This window comes from Trichomycterus rosablanca, chromosome 1 (assembly GCF_030014385.1).
Source record: "Trichomycterus rosablanca isolate fTriRos1 chromosome 1, fTriRos1.hap1, whole genome shotgun sequence".
In the NCBI taxonomy this organism is placed as follows: Eukaryota; Metazoa; Chordata; class Actinopteri; order Siluriformes; family Trichomycteridae; genus Trichomycterus; species Trichomycterus rosablanca.
Window position 1 is genome coordinate 21,460,197 of NC_085988.1, and position 25,583 is coordinate 21,485,779.

The following is a 25,583-nucleotide window of genomic DNA, read 5'->3' on the forward strand; positions in this document are numbered from 1 at the left end:
ACTGTTTAAGCAATTGAGGGTTAAGGGCCTTGCTCAAGGGCCCAACAGTGGCAACCTGGCAGTTGTGGGGCTTGAACCAGTGACCTTTCGATTACTAGTCCAGTACCTTAACTGCTAGGCTACAACTGCCCTCATGGTAAGTGGAGCTGATAAAATGGACAATGTGTGTAGAAACAAGGAGGTGGTCATAATGTTATGGCTGATCGGTGTATATAAATTGTACTGGTTATCCTGTGTAAATATCCACATGTTTATGTAAATACCTTTTCTTCTTCTTTCTTTTTATCTTTTTGGAGAGTGTCAAAGTAAATATCGTTGTACACAAGTATAATGACAATAAAGGTTCTTCTTCTTAATTTGCACTATGAGGTGGTCCTAGCAATCCTACGGCAAATTAGTTAGCAATCGGTTGGTCTAAGTGTCCGTGATGTTGAGATAAAGCAGCTAAAAACATGACTCAGGTAACTGAGTTTGGAAAACTCCCAACCAATTCTGTGGAGGCAGAGAGAGGGGGGTGTGTCAATACACAGATGAGAATTTTGTCTTTGAAACCGTTGATGAATGTTCTAGGTTTACATTCAACCGTTAAGGTAGAGCTGTGCTGTGTGCTGTAGCTTCCATTTATTCTATCATTTAATTTTGAAGTGCCACATGAAATGCGACACTTTCCTGTTAATAATGTGTTTGTTTAGTTAGTTTTTTCTTTGAAGCAGCTGCTTTCATATACTATCGATAACACATCGCCATCCGTGGTGTTCTGTCCAAAAGCACACTCCCTTTTTTGCTCCATTGCTTTTATATGCGGTGCGACATCCAAGGTTTGGAGACTCCAAAGCCGTAACTCGACTTCTCAGCCGTCGTTCACATCTTTCAAAATAATCAAATTAACGAAAGTTAAGTTCACGCCCACTCCTGTTCCTTCCGATGTAAACAGGCCCAGGCCATGCAAGTATCATTGCATCTGCGGTAGATGCTAGACAAATCAAAAGTGCAGAGCGTTTCCTCTACATGCTCAGCCAGGAAATACGAGGTCAGGCAGCAGACGCAGGCAGATCCCAATGTGAAAACTGTTTTATTTCTGTTCTTTTTCTTAACCTCCTACACTTATTTTCACATAGATCTTTAGGGTTGGGCTGTTTTTGTCATTAAGTGCCTGATCCACACTGTTCACTCTACATTTCTGCTGTATGCAATGTAACACTTCATGACTTATTTGCTTTGGGGCCACATTAAGTAAAATGAAAGTTATTTAAGCGCTAATCTTTACACCGAGACGGCTACTCCGTGACTAACTGTGTACAGCGTGTATGGCGTGGATACCCTGGACAAAGGGATGATTCCCATACTGAGCATAATGGCGCTTAGGGGCCACATTAAGTAAAATGAAAGTTATTCAAATGCTAAGGCATTGCGATACCATAACAGCTGATCTGTTCACCGAGGTGGCTACTCCGTGACTAACTGGGGCGGCACGGTGGCTTAGTGGGTAGCACTGTCGCCTCACAGCAGGAAGGTCCTGGGTTCGATCCCCAGGTGGGGCAGTCCGGATCCTTTCTGTGCGGAGTTTGCATGTTCTCCCCGTGTCTGCGTGGGTTTACTCCGGGTGCTCCGATTTCCTCCCACAGTCCAAAGACGTGCAAGTGAGGTGAATTGGAGACACTAAATTGTCCAAGACTGTGTTTGATATAACCTTGTGAACTGATGAATCTTGTGTAATGAGTAACTACCGTTCCTGTCATGAATGTAAACAAAGTGTAAAACATGACGTTAAAATCAGAGATGGGACGATCGATCGGCTATAAATCGATATCAGCCAATTTTTAATCAAAATATGCTATCGGCGATCTGCGATATTTCCCAAATGTAGCCGATCCGATCGTGTGATATATAAAGACCATGTTAAGCTTAACAGCTCAGTGGATTGATCCAGACTTTGAGCTACAAAGCACCAACCATCACATCACCATTCATCAACAATCGTACAGAAACCATCGTGAAAGCTCTTCATGACCTAAAATAACATAATTAACGTTGTGCATCATACATAGTTCAGGATCATCCGCTCTGACAGAAAACTTTTAGCTCCACAGATGGAACGAGTCTGACTCGGTTACAGATCTGTGGTAATAGAAGTTTAATTAAGCTTTTTAATTGAGCTTTTTAATGTAAGAGAGTCACACAAAATGTTCTGTAGTAGTTGGTGTTTATTTAAAACCACGACATTAATTAATAACAGTAAACACAGAGAGATAACTGAGAAGAGAAACTTACGCTTCACATAAAATGAATCGACTCATGAATCACTTATATCGATACTGTGAACAGAGTGTCTCTCTTAAAGGCACACACACACACGTCAATGCTTCTGTCAGCGGTTTATCTTCACTGTTCGTCCTATTTTTAAGGTTTTTTCAGACTGAACTGTATAACATCTAACCTGCGTGTGTGTGAGCGTGGTCAGTGAGAATAATTCAATCTGTCTCCCGTGGGTGAAAAATGAATTGCTTTAGTTTTAGAAGTAAAAAAATCTCGCAATGCCGCCACACCCCCTGGTCAGGCACTTGCGCCCCACAGGTTGAACCCCCCCCCCCCATCGGCATCGGCTATCGGCCGATCGCTCTGAAACGAAATTGGAGATGAAAATCGGCGTCAAAAACCCCGATCGGTACATCTCTAGTTAAAATCCTAATAAACAAATAAACCGTGACTGTGTACAGCATGGATACACTGGACAAAGAAATAATTCCCATCCTGAGCAAAACGGTGTGAGATGATTTCAACACGCCACTCAAAACGCAATTTCAAGACTTTTTCAATAAATGTTGTCAAATTATGGTTAACTGAAACTAGGTCATGAGAATCCACAGATATTTTGGGACTGCCGTGCATGGTATGTAGCATTTTGGATTAAAGAGATTAAAAATGATAAAGTTAAGCAAGTAGGCATTACTAAAGGACAGCACCGGCCAAGTAGAGCTGCAGACTCGTATGCACTCCCTCTGACATGTATTCAGTCACTGGGCACTTCTTTTCACCTGAAAGCGACAGAAAGCTGCATCACATATGGAGAGACATGCTATGCCCCTTGTGTATTATCCACCACTTGCACAGGTGCTCTGTCCAAGGTATTCCTACCTTGTGCCAGGTAAAACCAGACCTGCCACAACCCTGACCAGGATAAAGCAATTGATGAACATGAAATAAATAAATATAAATATCAAAAGTATAATGTATACAGTACTTCTTGAGTAGGCAGTTGTAGCCTAGCGGGTAAAGTACGGGACTAGTAATCAGAAGGTTGCTGGTTCAAACCTCACTACTGCAAGGTTGCCACTGTTGGGCCCTTGAGCAAGGCCTTTAACCCTCAATTGCTTAGCCTCTATATTGTAAGTCGCTTTGGATAAAAGCGTCTACTAAATGCCGAAAATCTAAATGTTGAGTGTTTTGAACCAACATTAAACGTGTTATATTAAAAATATTAGGACGGCTCAGTGGGTGTTGCCTCCCAGCAAGAGGGTCCCGGGTTCAATTTCCAGGTGCAGCAGTCCAGGTCCTTTCTGTGCGGAGTTTGCTTGTTCTCCCCATGTCTGTGTGGGTTTCCCGCTGAGAGCTCCAGTTTCCTCCTACAGTACAGACATGTACGTTAGGTGAACTGAGGATACAAAATTGTCCGTGCAAAGATTTGGCACAGAACTTGAACTGATGAATCATGTGTACCCTGTAACTACCTGTCCTGTCATGAATGTACCAAAAGTGAAAAGGTGACATTAAAATCCTAATAAATAAATAAATACATATATTATTATGTTATGTTTGAACAATCCCGTGTCACGGCTGAACAGCCTCTTGAAAGATTTACTGCCTATTTACTGACTACAGTAGCTACATTAACCACAAGGAAGTATCTGTATTAATCCAAGTCAGCCGGCCATTTGAAACACGCCCTCATAGTTAGAGTTGTGGCAGGGTGGAAATAAACATAAAGGCAATGCAGCGGGATTCTGGATCAGGGAGTCGACCAGGAATTTTGTATCCGTGCCAACAAGGAAGCAAATCGGGAGAAAAAAAACACTGGATATTCTGCTCCAGTACTCAAGTTACTACGAGTGAAATCTCAATTAACCCTTTTACTTCTGATGGAAAGTGGATTGCATTTATTCATTTTGTGGATTTTTTGCAGACCCTGTATTACAAAATACATAATCTCATGAAACAGAACTTGTTAGATTTAATCTCCTGTCTGATTAGATTCAAGATTCAAGAGTTTTATTGTCATGTGCACAGAAGAACCAGCAGTTACACTGTACAATGAAATTCTTACTTTGTTCGTCCTCCAAACATCAATAAGTATTGTACATAAACAAAATTAAACTAACAGAATAAAAAACTTCATATAAAACTTAAAAAAAAATAAAAAAAAATTTAAACTATAAAAAACGTTCTGTATACAGAGGTTTAAAAATAGGAACAACCTGCACAGCCTGGGCCTGCACATATACATTAAATAAATAAAAAAAATGTTTTTATTAGCAGACCAGATGAGAGATATTTTAAAACATGTTCTTAAAGCTGCTCAGGTGGCGCATAGGTAAAAACACACTAGCACACCAGAGCTGGGATTTTGAATACATCGTATCGAATCTCCGCTCTGCCATCCGGCTGCATGAACAACGATTGGCTGTTGTTCATAGGGTAGGAAAAGCCGAATAGGGACTCCTCATAACTGACCGAATTATGACCTCTGCTGGCTGGTTGATGGAGTATGCACAGAGTCGAGGAATAATGCTGATCAGGGTGTGGCTCTCCGTGCACAAAGCTGATCCGCATATGAACTCGCCTCGTGCAGGTGGACAGATGAAGTCAGCTACTGCGCATGTGTCGGAAGGGGGCGTGTGACAGTCTCGCTCTCCTCAGTCGGGGCGGGGGTCAGCTCCCGTGGAGAGGAAGCATAATGCAATCGGGAGAAAAAGGGAGAAAATGTATTCGAAAAATGATCTTGATAACGTGTTAGTATTCCTAGACACAGCAAACATAAATTCACTCATACAGAAACGTAACAATGGCACTTCTCAAGACAGAATGAATACATGGCTGTTAATAGTATTTTTTTTTAAAGAACCAGGTGCATGACATGTAAATAACCATAATTGCTAACATTATTTTAAAATTATATATAATTTTAAAATTATATAAAACAAACATACCAAAAAGTAGAGGCCACATGTTGCAAGAATAAAATACATCAAAGAAATATTTACAACCTGCTTTAAAAAAACTTGCCTTCAAATGGGTACTGCACCAGTAGTTTTGTGGTTTAGCATTAAATACTAGGGATGTAACGATACACTTTACCCACGATGCTATATGATTCACGATATCTGGGTTCACGATACGATTTTTTCCAGATTTTTTTTAAACAAAATGAAAATGGAGACAAATTATGACAAAGTTTCCTTTTATTATTTCTTTTAAAAAAAATAAAATACTGTATTTGTGCTTATCTGTTATTTATCTAAATAATGAATGCCCTTTTATTTCTGAGGTAGGTACAAACTATTCCAAATTATGCTTATTGTGTAAAAAAACTGAAATGAAATTAAATAAATGAATAATACAAATAAAAAAAGTATCCTCACATAAATATCAATTAAGGAATCTTATCTTATCTTATAAATTTGGCTAGAAAATCCCCTACCTGTCAACTTTGTGAAGTGTCGTCAACCAGGCGGGGTGAATAGCGCCAGTGCCCTCTGCTGTTTGAAGTGAATATAGATTCATTTTAAATGAATAACCGATTCGAATTGTGGCACATGTGCACCGATTTTTAACTGTCTTGTGGTGCATCGTTACATTCCTATTAAATACTATTTAGCATGATTTTTTTTACATGTCTTAAGGTGCTGTAGAGCAGTGGTTTTCAACCAGGGGGCTGCAACCTGCACAGAGGGAAGTTGCATTTTATTAAGGGCAGGAAAATTATAAGGCTGTTGACATACAGGAGCTCTCCTGTGATGTCTTATGAATCTATTTCATACTACCATTTGCTTATGCTGGGTTTTTAAGAATGGAGAAATATCTGATTTGCCCACCTCATAAGTACAAAGGTCAAAAGATGGAGACTACAGATTATTCTGATTCAGTTGTTGATGCAAATCCTGCTGAAGCTGAGAAAGCTTGCACCACCAGCTACACAAGCTCTGCAAGCACTGGCAGTAAAACTCACTAAATCAACCAAAATCAGAAAATACCAATATATACAATGATCAGCCATAACATTAAAACCACCTCTTTGTTTCTACACTCACTGTCCATTTTATCAGCTCCACTTACCATATAGAAGCACTTTGTAGTTCTACAATTACTGACTGTAGTCCATCTGTTTCTCTGCATGCTTTGTTAGCCCCCTTTCATGCTGTTCTTCAATGGTCAGGACCCCCACAGGACCACCACAGAGCAGGTATTATTTAGGTGGTGGATCATTCTCAGCACTGCAGTGACACTGACATGGTGGTGGTGTGTTAGTGTGTGTTGTGCTGGTATGAGTGGATCAGACGCAGCAATGCTGCTGGAGTTTTTAAACACCGTGTCCACTCACTGTCCACTCTGTTAGACACTCCTACCTAGTTGGTCCACCTTGTAGATGTAAAGTCAGAGACGATCGCTCATCTATTGCTGCTGTTTGAGTTGGTCATCTTCTAGACCTTCATCAGTGGTCACAGGACGCTGCCCACAGGGCGCTGTTGGCTGGATATTTTTGGTTGGTGGACTATTCTCAGTCCAGCAGTGACAGTGAGGTGTTTAAAAACTCCATCAGCATTGCTGTGTCTTTTCCACTCATACAGCACAGAAATTCCAGCACAGAAAAAGACGCAGCTGTTTCTGCATCTTAATACCCACAATCCATCAGTTCTTCAGTCTTTCCCACTGCAGCTTTACAGTGGCGCCTCACTCCACTTCAACTCCAGCTGTTCTTACTCTAAATTTTTCACCTCTTGTCATCCAAATCGCTGATCACTCATTGCCATGTGTTCACACTGGAAGCATCATCAGTGACACTAGCAAAAAAAATTTATAAAATAATATAAAGCAAATGCAATGAGGGTATGATGTATTTTACTGGCTGGTATCTACAGAGCATTTAGAAAAATAATTTGATAACAAATTAATATTTCTTCAGTTTTTACCACAAAAATGTGTTCCCACTAACCAAAAGATCTCTTGTGTTCCCACTGAAATAAAATATCCTGCAGGATATTTGCTCATCTATGAATTTCATCCCTGCGTAGTCCATCACTGTCTGTGCAGTCATCATCACTGACGTCTGTTAGGGGGTGTTTGACAACTTGACAATGAGTTTCTGATTCAGCTCTAGTTGGAACCATCACTAATGCACGTCCCACTCTGCTCAGTGGTCAATTCCACATCGCTTTGCTCCTTTTTTTTATAAAGTTAAACTTTGCTCAACTTTTTCTCTCCATCAACTCCACCCACTTCTCATCACCAACGTTTGCTCCACCTCCTGTCGACGGAAGTCTCCAGCTTTAATTAAAAATGAGTAACAGGCGGTAGCTTTGCTGCGTCCTGTTGCTTTGCTGCCGGTGCAGCAGAGTAAATGAATACTACACTGCTAAATAATGTGGAAACACAATCACAATGCCATGGCTATTTCACGCTTCAGGCACTCTTAAATGAATTAGCATGTAAATCAGGCACAGCTCGTATTTTCCTAGCTTGTTGGTCAGATAAATGCTTTGAGCACTTCTTTGAAATTGAAAATTACAAAACCACTATACGTTAATACCCATTTTCTTTTTGTGAACAATTGTTTTATTGTTTTTAAACTTAAATGTTGTCATACATGTTATCGTGAACACATACGAACAACGTTTCCATTCATATAACCATTCATATGATTTCCCTCAGCACTTCATGCTGCGTGCATGACCTAAGTCGTATTTGTTCCAGTCACTGGTCGGCTGCATTAAGCGCAGTCTTAAAAAATGCCGTCTGCAGCAGTCAGAGGCCGATAGTAGTGAGCTTTTAAAGAAAAGCTAAAAGTTTACCAAGACCCAAATCATCAAAAGTTACAACTGGCACAAAACAAAAAGGTGGTTTGTACACTGTGCAAAGCTTTGATGGTACCACAGCAGCACTAGCACCATGTTGCACGTCTATATTGTTTTAACTTCTTAATCGTGGAGATCGTAGAATACCGCATTCCTTAGCGAGTTCAGTTAGGGCGCATTTTTACTTCTATATTGTTTCATTAAGCTCCTTTTTATCGTGAGATCTTGGAATACTGTATTTGTTCAGTTAGGGCACATTCACACACGCCGCGCACTTTGCTGTGTTGGGCTTGCGATTTTTGTGGTTGCTGCAGCGATCAAAGCACAAATAGCTTCTCATGTGAAACACCTACCACTTTGTTTACATTGCTTAGAAATTTAAGTACATTTTGAGTGAATGTGTAGGTTAGAATCTGTGCTCAATCTGTCTTTACTGTACGTTGTACTTAATGAGACGTGCCCACCTCTATTTTATTTCTGCTATAAGTTGAAGCACTTTGCTTTGTGTACGGAATGCCATTAACACGTGTTGAACTTTGTTTAATATAGAGCACTTGAGAATTTGATCATATGGACATAAACCCTGTTTACATTTAGTTTTGTGCCATACTATTATGCCTTTTTTGAAGAAAAATTAATCGTTAGATTAATCGATAAAAATAGTCTATAGATTAATCGATAGAACAATAGTCGTCAGTGGCAGCCCTAATAAATAACAGCTCTAGCGAGAGCCTAGTAAAGACTCCACTGATTGGAGCGCCTTCTTCCAAGCATCAGTAGTTCTTGACTGAGCTCCATGTATACGAGCATCTAAAAGTTCCAAAGAAATAATGTCCAGTGCACACAAAATCCATTGCCGTCTTGAGATAACTTCCATCGGCTGGCTTATAGTTTTTTTTGCAGCTGTCAAAGTACAGAGCATCAGTCCTTTCTGCTGGACTGAGAGATTGAGAGAGGAAAAATCATTCAAAAGAAAAGTAGATACTGAGCATGGAACATCATGGTCTAGTAAGGCTGAGAGATCGGTGGCAATGAAACTGAGGACCTTAGAACAAAACCAAAAGTAATGTAAAAAAAGTACCAGGCTCCCCTGAGGAACACAGATCACAAATCGGTGACTGAGTAAGACGCATATGAAATCTTCTCACTGTTGTTAAATCTATGCAGGAATTCCAGTGTATTATTTGGTGATTTGGGTTTCTTGAAGATAAGTAGATGGTTTCCCAAGCACGATCTACAAAAAACTCTTTATCCTCCACTGTAATATCTTTAGACCAGATCAAGCTCACTCACAGCGGAGAGCAAGAAGCCTTAAGTAAGAAGGTGCAGATGTTAGAAACTAAACACGACTTCTTATTAGGATTCACCACTTTAAGCATTGGATGTAACTGTAGCTTAGAGCTTAGGGGTGCTCCATAAGACAGGTTAATACCCATTTTCAACATGGTGGAGGAGACACTGAAAGCCGTTTGTAATGATGAGCGGTTTGCGCTTCATTCACTGCAAGGCTGGTTGCATGATACACAGCAAAACCGGTTACTGCCGGCTGTATCACTGAGCGAAGAGCTTAAAATAAAGCACAGCACTGACAATATTGACTGGCAGTATTGACAGTTTATTCACATGCAGTTTGGTATGGAACGAGTTTCAGTTTAAAACAACAAAGCTCTGCAACAGTCGTTGTTTGACTCAGAAAATAAAAAAAAGTGGGTAGCACTGTCGTCTCACAGCAAAAAGGTCCTCAGTTCGATCCCCAGGTGGGGCGGTTCGGGTCCTTTCTGTGTGGGGTTTGCATGTTCTCCCCGCGTCCGGGTGGGTTTCCTCCAAGTGCTCCGGTTTCCTCCCACAGTCCAAAGACGTGCAAGTTAAAATTGTCCAAGACTGTGTTGGATATAACCTTGTGAACTGATAAATCTTGTGTAATGAGTAGCTACCGTTCCTGTCATGAATGTAACCAAAGTGTAAAACATGACGTTAAAATTCTAATAAACAAACAAACAAAGAAAAACAGCAAAATAATAAAGTAGTAGGTTCATAAAACCTAATTGTTTTGGTAATCGAAGTGTGATTTAAATCATAATAAAGAGCTAAGCTGAACAAGTTGATTTCAGGATTGTCTTTGCTGTCTGTTTTTATTGACTCTTTTTCTGCTGTTGTACAAACCGTAGCAGTGGAGTAGATGACTGGCTTGTCTGTGATCTGTTTGCTATTGAAAATGAATGGAGCATAATAAAGAGGAGAATCAAACAATGGTGACCGCAGACTGTTGAGCAGCTGAAGTCTTGTATGAAGCAAGAACGGGCAAAAATTTTACTTGCAAAACTGCATTCTTGTTTTCACGGCATATTATAAAACGTCCCTATTTTTTTTTATAGACATAGTGCTTGTATGCTTTATATTAATTAATCCAGGTTTTTTTTCATCCACTTGGCTGCAGGCCAAAAGTGGGCCATAAAGCAGCCACTCGTGGTCCCTGAAGTGGGTTCTGGTAATTGTATGCTATATAAAAAATAATGGTAATAAAATGTGAAGAAACATGATTATTAGATGTTTATTATTTTTCAGCAGTTATTGACTACTTTTTAGGCTGTTTTGGCTACAAGAAGCAGCAAAGGGCAGCTTTTTAAAAGAGCCTACATTCAGACGAATATCAGGAGCTAAGTGTAGATGGGAGTGTGGTGAACATGGTCGCATGCAGTGAATGCAGTAATGTGTGGCGGCTCATGGCCAGCAGCAACAGATGGTGAAACAGAAGAGAGGGCTCAACCTTAGTGTTCATGTGAGCTTGATTAGCTAGCCTTCGTGATGCACAGGTTTTGAGTGGGAGTCAGGTTTGTTTGTTTTTTTTTTGGTTTTTTTTCATTTACATGCGTGACATTTAACGCTAGACCAGGCGGTGTACTGAAGCTTAATGGGTTGGCAGCAGGGCACAGGCGCCACTGACTTCTCACGAAAGCGCGATCACGACCTGACTGGTTTTGTGAGTGTCTGTTATTAGGCGTTGCTTTCATTTTTTTTTTCCGTCTCACGGTGTGTGTCAATCACAATTTGGCCCAGTTGAGTTCAGCTGCCACGTCATCTTTACTCCTATAAACAAACAAGTTCATTCAGACTCACTTGCAATTTTGTCATTGCACAGAATCTGCAAATGATTTATATATATATACAGTGTGATTTATGGATGTTGATTTAATGTTTTTACTATGAAACGTTGTATTTGCTTTTTCACTGACGTAGAACACAATGCCAAAAGCTTTAGGACTCATTCAGGTTCTTCAGACTAGGAACGCTAATTTTAGTGTTCAAGTGTTTTAGTATCTTTTATATGATACAGAATATCCAAAACAGTAATGCCAAGTTCACACTACACGACTTTCCATGTCGTCAGGTCGCTGTACAGTTCACACTACACAACTGGATCTCTTGTAATCGGGAGTCTTTCAGGTCTTTGTGTATTTCACACTACACGACTGATCGGCAATAGGGGGTTTCACACTACACCATCTATCACCAACTGGAATCGCAGGCGAGCTTCTCTGCTCTCCCAAACTACGTTTTGTCATGAAAACAAACGCGAGAAGTGACGAAAGGTTTAATGACACCACATCCAAAAATGCATGTCAACAAGTAGCGAGCGATCAAAGCTTGTATGGTAATGTGCAGCATAAAATCAAGGAGAAAAAATAAATGAATCTAAGTGGATTGGGCTACACGGCCAGCATGGATTCTTCTATAGTGAGTTGGAGGTTAATAAATATTCTTGCAATGCAACGTTGGTGTTTTTTAGAGAACGATGAGGTCAGAAATACTGTAAAGCTTGTGTGTGTCGATGTATTCAATATATAAACTATATTGTGCCCCTGTCCCACCTTTTTACAACAACTCCCCTGCGTTTCCCCTCACACCGTATCTTGTGTTCTCATTGACTGCTCGACGTAGCACTCATTGCCAGTCGTGCAACTCAGATTCAGATATCTGACATGCTAGAAATCTTGCTTCGGCCGAGCACTCGATGAGCCGCTCGGATCGAGTTGTTAAGTAGTTCACACATAGCTATTGAGAGCCGAGTTTCGATCGCCGAGTTGCTCCCGAGCTGGCAAATCTAGCGCAAAATCAGGGCAAAAATCGTGTAGTGTGAACCAGGCGTAACACTGGACACCAGTCTATCATCGGCCCTTGGTTATCCCCCTCCTGTATGTAGACGCCTGGCCGGCTGAATCCCAGCTGTTGTGGGTTAGCTAAATTAACCACTGCGCCACCAGAATGCCCCCTGATTGACACATAATAGCTAAAATTCAGAAAAAGTCCTGATTCTAGCCGGTCAGGTGGCGCAGCGGTAACAACACGCTGCAACCAGAGCTGGGATCTCGAATACATCGTATCGAATCTCAGTTCTGCCTTGCCGGCTGAGGCTGAGCGGCCACATGAACAACGATTGGCCTGTTGTTCAGATGGGCGGGACTAAGCCGGATATGGGTCTCTCTCTGTCAGACTGGTGCAATTACGACCTCTGCTGGCTGATTAGAGGCGCCTACACAGAAATGAGGAAAGAGTGCTCTTAGGGTGTGTCTCTCCGTACACAACGCTAGGTGGCGCCACACTCGTCAATGTATGGGTGGCAAGATGCATACGGCTTGCTGCCCACGTGTCGGAGGGGGCGTGGGTTAGGTTCGATCTCCTCGGTCAGAGCAGGGCTCGGTATAGGCGGAGAGGACGCGTGATGCAATTGGACGCGCTAAAGGGGGAGAAAATGCATTAACAAAAAAAGTCTTGATTCTTTTCCATCATTTTTGTAGTAACAAAACGTACGAGGTAGCCGCATCATCCAGTTCACCTTGTGCTTCATCTGCTGGTTCTGACACCTTACTTCACTTGCAGACTTTTGTCTCTTGGTTCTACAGTCTTTGAAATGTAAAGTTAGGCATAGTTTTGCATTTTAAGTTTTCAATTCAACTTGGTGAACCTCGTTAAGGAAAACTCCAGCCTGCAGCATGACTGTGTTTTTATTTTCAGTACATGGTATTCCACCCACAAGTGCCTTTAAGGTCATTAGTTGAATGAGAAAAGGCAAATAAGGTAATTGGGCAATTTTGCTGAGTCATATCTCCGGGCTGAAGTCTGACCTCACTGACCTGAAGTACACCTGAATTTACAAAAATGAGATAACGCATTGGATATGGTTTAAAATATACATGCTGCTCTTGTTCTTTTTCAGTGTTCGTAAGGTGATTCATTCACATGCTTAGCATTTTTGCCCAGACATGTTCTACAACTCCGCAATCTCAGAAATCAGAGCTCTGCTCGAAATGATTTGCACTTTAAATAGAACTGATATTCCAGCTAGTAGCCTGGCACAGACTGTCATTGAGTTTCTTATGACATAAGCTTGTCCTGCTTGATAGCAGTTTCTCTTCTATAGTGGGAATAAGTGCTTTATAGAGGAGGAAAAAAGAAATGTAGCCGAATAGGCACTTAAAAAGTATATCCACATGTCTATGTACTTTTAACTTGGTGTCTTATCTATGTGAGCTGTTTGTTTGTTTACAGACAATCATCTTTTTGTATGATCTGGTTGTCTAAATGGGATTTATAGTTTTGTAGATATGCTATCATAGGTACAATACAATACAGATTTCTGGAGTGATTATTGTGTGCATGTAAACACACACACTGACATCCGTTATGCTCAATTCTGCACCCTAGACCTGCACCGCATCTAGACCTTGTAAATAATAAATAATTAAAATGTTAGACATTAAATGCTTAAACAGTGTAAGTGTACAGTAGTGCTGAGCGGTATGGCCAGAAAGTTGTATCACAGTATTTTTTTTTATTCTGACGGTTTCACGGTATATCAGGGTTTTTGGTTTTTTTTTTGTATCACTGGGATTTTATTTAGGTCCAGAGTACAAAGAATATAAAGCATTTTCTTTTCATCTTATGTATATATAAAGTAGGTTTTAAGAAATATAAGATTTGCTTGGCCCCACAAAATGACTCAATATATTAAGGTATGAATATCTATGCAACAGTTGCAGAATGTAAACAATTTTCACAACAAAAATCATAACATTTTATTATGTTGGTATTATACAGTTCCCTTAGTTCTCCCAGTATAATCGTTGTACTGTTATACTGAGGTATTGCTCTATTGTACAACATGATCTCAGATCTGTTGTTGGAAAGCAGGCGATTGTATAGAGCTCTGCTTCCAGCTTGCTTCAGTGTTGTTGGTATAATGTTAAAAAAAAAAAAAAAAAAAAACTATTTTTCAATCCCATAAAAGCGAATCCACTTTTTAACCTATAGAGAAATCATGTCCTTGCATAGGTGGATTGTTACTGCGTTTTAATGTCAAGCTATTGACGTGCTATATTAATCTACAGCCTTTTTACATAGATTTACATTTCACAATTGTAGAACTATTATTCTGTAATACAGGTAGAGTGAATCGTACATGTCACTGTGTGTAACTATTACAACCTTTAATGCATTTTAAACAGCGCTCTTCTTTATGCATTTTTTAGACGCTCCCTTAGTTTGTCCACGCAGATGAACCTCGCATTTAAGAAATAGCGTTAACTAAAAATGAACAAAGATCCTTTAAAAATCGATTTGATTGCTGTTTGTTCCTGGCTTACTGCAGAATCAGTTCGTGCAATTTGATTGATTTTTGGATGTTTATTGGCCGAGAACGAGATGAAAAAACCTCAGACGTCAGGAGAACATCCAGTATAAAACTAACATGACCACGGTGTTGTACAGTGTCTAGTACGCGAATCCCTACTCCATATTGTTTAATTTTTGTTTGCAGATAGAGATAATAAATGCACTTCAAAAATAGAAATACAAAAAGTCAGAACACCAGGGGATGCGGTCTCATTATTTCCTTCTTCTCAAAACTCTTGCCCGATTTTCCCAGTCTTTATAGAACACATTTACGCATGTCAGCGCGCGCACACGCTCGCACGTTTATTTCCGGTAGAAGTGATAGAAAATGTTGAATTCTGAAAATTAAAATACGATCCGTTTTTCAATTTCTGCTTGTTTGTTTTTTGATTTTTAATCTTGAAGTGAAAAACGCAGACCCACATGTTGCCTGTATTTGAAGTCTAGAGCAACTGTATAAACTATGCCACGGTATGGCGGTATATGAAAAATCCATACTGTATGAATAATTGAAGCCGGTATACCGAATGTATTGTCATACCGCCCAGCACTAGTGTATAGCATTGATATAGAACCATTTGTAATCACACTGCACTCTGGATGTGTATTTTACTTCTCAACAAATTTAATTATTAGATTAACCTATTTAGATCTTCCCATTATGCAATGGAAAGATGCATTCTCTTTAGCGAACTATCTTTGGCCATTATTTGGAGAAATTTGCACCCCTAGTGCACATGAATGCCACAATATTCTATGTACAAGTCAGGAATTGAAATGTCAGCTTTTTACCTAAGCCCCTATGAGCTGAAGTGATGTCAGAATGGGAATAGGAACGAGATTCAAAATAATCCTCGAGTAACCCGCAGGAATGGAGATGAGTTGAATGATATCTCAACAACAACTGATTAGCTTGTTGTCTAGAATCATACATAAGCACACAACAGATCTTTTAATATCAAGCTCAGATTATAGTCAGGCTCTTGTATGAAGTAAGCTCTCTCATATCTGTCAGGCTGCACTGTTTCTTCAAGGTGAACGGCTTTGTCTTTTTTAAAGGAAGTTCGGTTCAGCAGGAATCAAAATCTGACCATTTTTGTATTCTTCTTGAACACACAGAGTCAGCTTGGTTGCAAATGAAGTGGAAAATGTCTGCAGTACTAATTTGAACACTCACCAAGGAAGGCTGCATCATGAAGGGCATCCAGTGTGCTTAATGTGCTAAATCAAATATGCGGGCGAATGATCTGCCATGGTGACCTCTAAATACTGCATTTAAAGAAGTCACATCACTAAAGACTAAAGGGTTTTAGTAGACACAATGAGCTGTATAATTAATAACAGTTGAAATGTTTGTGTTCATTAGTCCGTACATCCTTCAGCATATCAGAACTAAACCCGATAGTGTTTTCCTTTTGTAAGTGCACTTTACTAAGTGTGTCAAATTTAAGATATTTCTTTTAATGCAGTTGCCTTAATTCTTAGTGCGAATTTTGCTCTAGTCAGGCTTCAGATTTGTTCTTAGGTTCACAGTGACCTACTGGTACTAATGGGCAGTGTGTGTTAGTTAGTGCTTTGTGTGCTTTTGAGGTGTGTTTCTGATATTGATCTTATCCTACACCACTATAAGTAATCCAGCACAGTGTATTTATTTATTTATTAGGATTTTAACACCATGTTTTACACACTTTGTTTACATTCATGACAGGACAGGTAGTTACTGGTTACACAGGATTCATCAGTTCTAGTCTTTAATGTCAAACACAGTCACGGACAATTTTGTATCTCCGATTCACCTCACTGCATGCCTTTGGACTGTGTGGGAAAACCGGAGCTCCTGGAGGAAACCCACGCAGACATGGGGAGAACATGCAAACTTCACACAGAAAGGACTCGGACCATTCCACCTGGGAATCGAAACCAGGACCTTATTGCTGGAGGTGACAGTGCTACCCACCGAGCCACCGTGCCCCCATCCAGCATCCATCCAGGAAAAAAAGACTTCCATGAACACCATGAAATTTACCTATGACAATTCAGGTAGCAAGCAAGCAAGAAGCAAGAAGGTCCTGTGTTTGATCCCCAGGTGGGGCAGTCCAGGTCCTTTCTGCATGTTCTCCCCGTGTCTGCATGGGTTTCCTCCGGGTGCTCCGGTTTCCTCCCACAGTCCAAATACATGCAAGTGAGGTGAATGTGAGATACAAAATTGTCCAGGACTGTGTTTGACATTAAACTTGTGAACTGATGAATCTTGTGTAATGAGTAATTACCGTTCCTGTCATGAATGTAACCAAAGTGTAAAACATGACGTTAAAATCCTAATAAACAAACAAACCTACGACAATTCAGATGTTTGATATAGAGAGGTCCTATCACATTACTTGGAGATGTGGACTAAAGTACAGCACAGAGATATTAATTGCCAGGTCAAGGACATATCAGACCTTATTTGCTTTTGACAAGGTGCCAAAAGTCTTTCAACTGCAAAATCAGTTCGATTACCGCCACAAAATGCAGCTAGGATGAAACAATTAACCAGCACCGCCAGATGTTTATGAGCAGCATTCTATGTTTCCATGACCACTACTGCAGCAAGCTATTTTCATGACCACCAGTGCGACTTCAAGGTGCTATGGACACGAGCAAAATGTACCATTACAACCTTGAGTCAGTGAATGAGAGTTGTACTGATGACAGACAGGAACAAATCTTAATACATTAGGTTCTTTTTTTTCCTAATTAGCAACTTCAGTGGATTCAGAAAGTATTCAGACCCCTTGATCTTTTGTGCACTTAGTGTTGTGGATTTGATTTTGAATGGATATAAATGGCATTTTTACCCATCAGTCCGCACTTAATCACCCATAATGATGAAGTCAAAACGTTTTATTTTTAAAAAAATATATTAAAATGAAAAAAGCTAAAATTTCTTATTGACAAAAGTATTCAGACCCCTCGTTGTGGCTCTCCAAAGCCATTAATGTATTCAAGAATATTTGCAGCTGTACATGTATATATGACAAATAGTCATTCTGTATTCATTCAACACAAAGTGTGAAGTGTGCAAAAAAGTCAAAGAGAAAAAATATCTATCGTCTGAGTCCGGTAAAGCCCCTCCTGTCGAAGGTTTTTTATTAGAAAAGCGAAGAGCTGTTATTTAGTGTGTATGTCTTATGTGTTGTCGTGAGTTAGAAGTGAAACTTGTAACCCACCGCAGTTGTTATTTTCATACTGTGTGTTAGGTAACTTCTGCATCTGATTACGTAATGCTTTGGGTATTAAACTGATGCAAGATAGAAAGAAGAACAGCAAACTCTGTGTGGCCCCATAAAGTAGCAAACATCAGACCTAAAACAGTACAAACAGTAGAGCCTGGTCCAATAAGGAGGAACAATTACAGGTTTTGTTTTACAAAGGGACTTTACACATTTTCATGCTTTATAATTGGACAGTAAAGGAAGTTGATGACATTTTAAAATGTTTAAAAAAATAAAAATAAATAATTTAGTAGACTTTGCAAAGCTTTTTGAGTGACAACCTCAAAATTGGGCATCTGTTATTAATTTATTTATTAAAAATGTTACAATGTAAAAGAAATAAAAATAAAAATCAATACATATACAATTGGTATTTATTTAACAATGTTAAAAATACAAACACACTTTTCAGAAAAGATGGTACATTCTTTAAGAGTAAAAAGAAGAATCTGTTATTTGCTAATAAACAGGTGAATTGCTAACTGTTGAGGGTATCATGATTGAGGATCCACCAACTGCTCAGTCTTTTTTAGCAAAGAATCAGAATCAGACTTTATTGGCCAAGTATGCTCACACATACAAGGAATTTGACATTGGTTATACAGATGCTAGCAGTGCACGAAAAATACAGTAAGGACAGTCTTTTATACACACACACACACACACACACACACACACACATACTCACTCTCTAACACACATTCATACCTGTAAACAATTAGCATGTGTAATTCACATTATGGGCTCACCACTTAGTGCCAAACTTTGTGAGAGAATTCTTAATTAACAATTAACAAAATGTTTTGCAACACACAGTTGCAAATAATTGACGTCTTTCACCATCTACCTACCGTACATAATATTATGAAATGTTTTGGGAAAATGCAACCTGATATTCCTTTATGCAGAGAGAAAGATGTACATCAGTTCTTTAGAGAAGTGGTGCAGAATTCTCTGAGCCAAACAAGCCCAAGTTTCAGCTTATTTTAGGGGGAAATGGACGTCATGTTCACCATAACAAAAAGCAAACAAAAGTCAACATCTGTCATGGTATGGTACTGCATCAGTGCCCACGACATGTGTGACTTGCATATATGTAAAGGTACCACTGACGCAAGGGAGTATATTGAGATTTCAGAGAGACAAATGCTGTCATCAGGGTGACATCTTTTCCCGGGTAGTCCATCATTATTTCAGCAGAACGATGCCAATTCTATTTCTGCACATACTACACCAGTGTGGTTTTTCAGACACAGAGTGTGTGTGCTTGTCTGGCCTGCCTGCAGTCCAGGTTCGTCTTCTGTTGAAAATTGATGACGCAGAATATATGGCGCAGAAATGCAACAGCGACAAAAAATCCACTTGGGGAACTGCAACAATTAGGGTGTGTCTGTAAACTGTCTGTCTGTCTCGAATTTCCCCCATGGGGATCAATAAAGGGATCTTATCTTAGACCTAGTAAGCTCTCTACATAGACATCATTTTACGTCATCCTACGCTCGCTCCTAAGAAGAGGGCTGTCTAAATTCTTAGATGCCTTAAAATTCTGCCTACTGACGTGTCTTAATTCTGAGTGATATTCTGACTGAATACCGATGGAGCATTCGATGCTTCCTTAGTGGTGAAGACAATCCCAGCATTCAGTGAGGCACAACTTTTCTCACAAAAAATTACAAATATTGCACACGGATGTGCAGCTCTTTTAAAATGTAAATAAATTAGCATGGATTTTTTATTTGTCTTAAGTTGTACAAGTGTCATTTATTTGCCATTTTGGGCTTGTCAGTGACAGTTACTGACTGTAGTCCATCTGTTTCTCTACAAACTTTTTAGCCCCCTTTCATGCTGTTCTTCAATGGTCAGGACCATCACAGAGCAGGTATTATATTGGTGGTGGATCATTCTTAGCACTGCAGTGACACTGACATGGTGGTGGTGTGTTAGTGTGTGTTGTGCTGGTATGAGTGGATCAGACACAGCAGCGCTGCTGGAGTTTTTAAATACCGTGTCCACTCACTGTCCACTCTATTAGACACTCCTACCTAGTTGGTCCACCCTGTAGATGTAAAGTCAGAGACGATCGCTCATCTATTGCTGCTGTTTGAGTTGGTCATCTTCTAGACCTTCATCAGTGGTCACAGGACGCTGCCCACAGGGCACTGTTGGCTGGATATTTTTGGTTGGTGGACTATTCTCAGTCCAGCAGTGACAGTGAGGTGTTTAAAAACTCATACCAGCACAACACACACTAACACACCACCACCATGTCAGTGTCACTGCAGTGCTGAGAATGATCCACCACCTAAATAATACCTGCTCTGTAGTGGTCCTGTGGGGGTCCTGACCATTGAAGAACAGGGTGAAAGAAGGCTAAAAAAAGTATGAAGAGAAACAGATGGACTACAGTCAGTAACTGTAGAACTACACAGTGCTTCTATATGGTAAGTGAAGCTGATAAAATGGACAGTGAGTGTAGAAACAAGGAGGTGGTTTTAATGTTATGGCTGATAGGTGTACACAGTAGTAAACATTCTTCCATCCCAACTTTGTGCTACAAATCAAATGCTTAATATGTTTATATTAACAATATTCAAATGTTCAGTGAAAACATTGCAAATCTTATCTTTGTAATTTTGTCACTTTAAAAAATTTTCAATGAATAAACAAATCACAGATTCTTTTTTTCATTGTCTCAGCTTTGCTGGAGATTTTCTAATACTAGGTGTTGATTTCTCATACTTTTTCTGAAGTTAGCATGACCCCCCTCTCACACACACACACACACACACACACACACACACACAAACCCACACACACACACAGCCCTACTACCTGAAATAAATAGTTAAGCAACGTAAAAATCTTTTCCAGGATGCAGTTTTAACTTTCTGTTTCAGTTAACTTAAGCCAGTAGGTAGAGTTTATTACTGACATCAACCGGTTGGAGACAATTCAAGTTGGCATTTTTAACGCTAAAATTGATAAACACATGATCCTTGAACCAATGAAATATGGTAGTCACAAGAAAGCAGCAAAGTGGTATTTCACTAGACCATTTAATGATGTTATTAATGTTGACTTTTACTTTGAAACTAAAGGAGTGGCAGCATACGATTCCAGGAATGACAGCGCCAACCTCAGTTCAGAAGAGTGCAATCCTAGGAAACAGCTAAATCACTTGGCCACATCCTTAAAATCTGGTACACAAAAAGTGGTTATTAATAATAAATGTAATTAAAGCCTGAACCTTTTTACTTGCCTGAACCAAAAGAAGGAGTTTGGCTTTTTTCTGGTATGTTGTAGGACTGTGCGATATGACTAAAAAACTAATATCTCGATATGCTTTTGAGAAGTAGCGATATACGATACTATATAATGTAAACTTAAAGTACAATGGCACACCACTGCCCGTATTTGAGCTTATTTTGTTTACAAGATATCTTAAAAACTGACAGAATTACATGCTTATATTTTGTATTATTACAGGCTGTATTTGGATTCATATTGACAACATTTATATCAAACAAACCAGCAGAATCTCACAATCACATTTATGCTGTCTGTTTTACTTCAAATAAATGAGCATCAAAAAAATCCAGAAAAAGTTAAATATTTAATAATGCTTTGCCATCATTGCAAAATGAAAGTGCACGTTAAACAACAGCATCGTCACCCAGATAATTGTTCCATTAGGGATATAATCACCTTGTTTTTCTTCTTGAAGGCCACCTTATATGTTTCCATAATACATTTTTAACTGTGTTTATTCTCCTATAAGGTAAAAAGCTGAAACCAATCAAGAGAGAGATTGAAATTCCACCCAAAATCTGAATTCGGAAGCTCTGATTGGTTTGTACAGCTGTTTTTCAAGGCTTGAACTATTAATTAATCTCTTTCACAAATGAACTGATTCATTTGTGTAAGCAAAACGAATGAATCTTTATCATAGATAAGAGCACAGCTCCCTGATTCGATTCCAATAGAGTCGTTTCTGACTCTTTACTCAGTGATTCAGTTTGCATGTGTGTGCGTGCAAGCGCCCACCCACTCATGCACTAGAGAAAGCGTTATTCAGAGCGCTTGTGCTCTGTTTTAAATGTTCTCAAATGGTAACTTGTGTATCCTAGACATACTCGATATATCGAATATGGCCATTTTTTACATCATGTAAAAAGTAATATCGAATACAGTCGACCCTTAACTTACGAATTTAATTGGTTCCGAAGGGTTGTTCTTAAGTCAAAATGTTCGTTAGTTAAACCTATTTTTCCAATAAGAAATAATGTAAATAGAATTAATCTGTGCCAGACCTCCCAAACCACCCTCTTTTTTTGTCTTTTTTTGTTATGAATACAAGTATATTTTCCCTTAAATCTTAAATTATTATTATTTCCTTCTTTATTTCAATAGTGTTGTAATTTCACGAAAGAATAACTTCCTTCTTCTCTCTTACTCACTGTCCCCGCTGTCTGATACACAGTGACACCTACTGGCAGGAGTAATTATACAACAACAAAAAACTGCACCTTCTCTGGGGACATTTTAATAGAAAACACCGGAAAAACACCGTCCGCTGTCCAAATGTTCTCTCACTGTGTATGTATATATATATATATAGATATAGATATAGATATAGATATAGATAGATAGAGAGAGAGAGAGAGAGAGAGAGAGAGAGAGAGAGAGACGCTCGGAGTAAACTTGTTCGTGACGTCACGTGTTTCGCGAATTTCGGTTCGTAATCTGAAATTTGTTTCGTTAAGTTGAAAAAGATCGTTCGTAACCCGAAATGTTCGTATGGTAAACCGTTCGTAACCCAAGGGTCTACTGTATATCGATATTCGCGATATACCGCCCAGCCCTAGTATGTTGTGCATAAAAATTATAAACCCTGCTGGTGTCTAAATGTGTATTTTAGAATAAGAGTTAGACTTTGTACCTCAGGCTAGTTCTCATGGTTTAAATATATTGCATGAAGAAGACGTTTAAGTTGCTTTCTGTGTATAAAGGTTTTATTGCTGTAAAAAACTATCTAGTCCTACAAAGTGAAAAGGCTGCAAATATAACAATTCTCAAAGCTACCAAAGGTTCCAAATGAAAACTGGCTTCTAGAATCTGTGAATGTGAGTCATATTATCCTTCCTCTGAAACTGCAAGTGGGCTGTAATATTATGTAACAAACAAAATGTGCAAGTCTTTTCACAGGCCTCAGTCAGGTGATACTATGTTCACCTAGTGTGTTTGTGGCGGCTGCATGGAAGAGATTTCTGTAGATTATGTGAACTGTAATCTGTAAATCCACAGGCAGGTGAGGTGTTTTGCCACAGTGTGGTACCATAACCAGTGCTGCCAACATCTAGAGATTAGGTATTTGTACCTCTTGATACGGTGAATGAGATTACCATACTGGCGACTGTTGCTGGTTACTTGTCAAGGTCAAGAGGATCTAAAATCCAGACTGTAACCTTATACTGAGGAGAGAAATCTGGATTAGGAAACGCAAGCGGTGACTCTGTTGTTTGTATACTGGACTACTAATCAGAAATTGGTGGTTCATGCTAGGGCTGGGTGGTATGACCAAAAATTATCACCGTATTTTTTAAGATTCTGACGGTTTCACGGTATGTTTTTTTTTTGTATGACTGGGACTTTTTATATGTCTGTGGCTTATTCTACTGTCATAGGTACATAGAATATAAAAGGTTTTCAAATTACCATGTATATAATGAAGGTTTTGAGTACTATAAGCTTTGCTTGGCCCCACAAAATGACACAATATATGATGAAATCAGTACACGTGAAACAGTCGCAATAAATAATTTTTGCCTCTCTCATCTGTAAACACTGTTATGCTAACGCTACCTGGCTAACTTGTGTATCTAATCTGTACAACACTCCATAGCGTTTTAGCGGCAAACAATATTGTATGATTTGCTGCCTACTGAAGCCTACAGCTGTTATATTAACTATGCTACAGTTTGGCGGTATATGAGAAATCCATACGGTATGAGGAATCAAAGTTGGTATACCGAATGTACCGTCATACTGCCCAGCACTTGCTCAAGTCAAGCGCCAACATTTTCACTATTGGACCCCTGAACAAGGCTCTTAACTGTAATTGGTTACAGGTGTAAGTTGCTATGGATGAAGGCATCTATTGTATTGTAAGTCACTGTTTGATTAGTGCAGTTGGTAGAAAAGGGGTTTTATTCATTTCCAACAGCTAATGGTTGATTAAAATGGAACCAGTCTGTTTGTCCATTTTGTGTGGTGGGATTAAGCTGGATAGGGTTATGACCTCTGCTGGCTGATTGATGGGGCCTTCACAGGGATGAGAAAAGAGTGCTGTCAGGGTGTGTCTTTCCGTACACAGTGCTGAGCTGCACTGCACTCGTCAAAGTGTGGGTGATAAGATGCATACGGCATGCTGCCCACGTGTCGGAGGGGGCGTGGGTTAGCTTTGTTCTCCTCAATCAGAGCGGGGATCAGCATCGGTAGAGAGGAAGCTATATATATAAAAAATGCTGGTCCGTAATTGGTTCCTAGTCTGAATACTTGGATGTGACTTGGTCTGACATAAATTAGAAGCTATCCACAGTTAAGCAAGCTTTCCATCATTGTTGACTTAGAGGTAGGTTTGCAAAAATATACAGTATGTTTTTTTAAGTATATGGATCAGTTTTAATATTTTAGTGGATACATAATTATCAAGAAAAATAATTATTGGAATCACAACATTACATCAGAAAAAATCTGAAGCAGAATTTGTGAGAACTGAAACTAAAGTTGTGGGGGCCTGCAGTAAACACATCTGCAATTTCTTCGTATAAGCAAAAAGAGTCAATATATATATCGTATCGAATCTCAGCTCTGCCATAACTTAGACCAGACCTGGGCATTGTACGGCCCGTGGGCCACATCCGGCCCGCGAGACATCCCCAACCGGCCCGCATGAGGTTCGTGGCAATTAAAAATTAGATGTAAATAAATGTACATCAAACATGCAATATAACAGGATTGATTTTGACGAGAGCGCTGTGTCTTTAAATATCCGTTTCGTTTCGATTTGCGTTTGCGCGTGTGTGCGCGCGTGTGTGCGCGAGTGTAGCAGCTTCACTGTAATGTGAACAGAACTGAGTGTGATTGACGGTGGAGTTTTTAACAAGACACGAACTTCTGAATTGTTTATTTACTAAAGTCAGATGTAACGCTGGTTAAGGATCAGAATTTAGGCTCTAAATCGCTGTTGCGGTACTAAACAGAAATACAAGCATATGAACGATGCGGGGGGTCACACCTGAAGCTTCTCTAACTAAACTGCAAAAGCAACAAAGACTGTTTTATAAAGTTTAACACGTCCAGAACTGAAGCAGTCAGGACCAGCTCTGTGATTTAAAAAATAATATTAAACAATAACAAAGGACTGAAAAACAAATGAGGTAATTAGACTCAAAACAAAACAGTGTAAAGTTTAAAAACCTGCACATTTTGTTCACATTTGTTTTTGCGTTTGTTTGTTTAAATAGTAAAATAATGTTGATGTTTTTACTCTGCCTACTTCTAATTTTCTAAATTAAAACATTAACAGCTT

The 25,583-nt window shown here is 39.4% G+C and overlaps 1 protein-coding gene across 1 annotated transcript in view; it reads left to right on the top strand.

The window, feature by feature from the left end:
* nr3c1 (nuclear receptor subfamily 3, group C, member 1 (glucocorticoid receptor)) overlaps positions 1-25,583 on the top strand; it is an 84,363-nt gene that overhangs the window by 22,041 nt on the left and 36,739 nt on the right. The window lies entirely within an intron of this gene.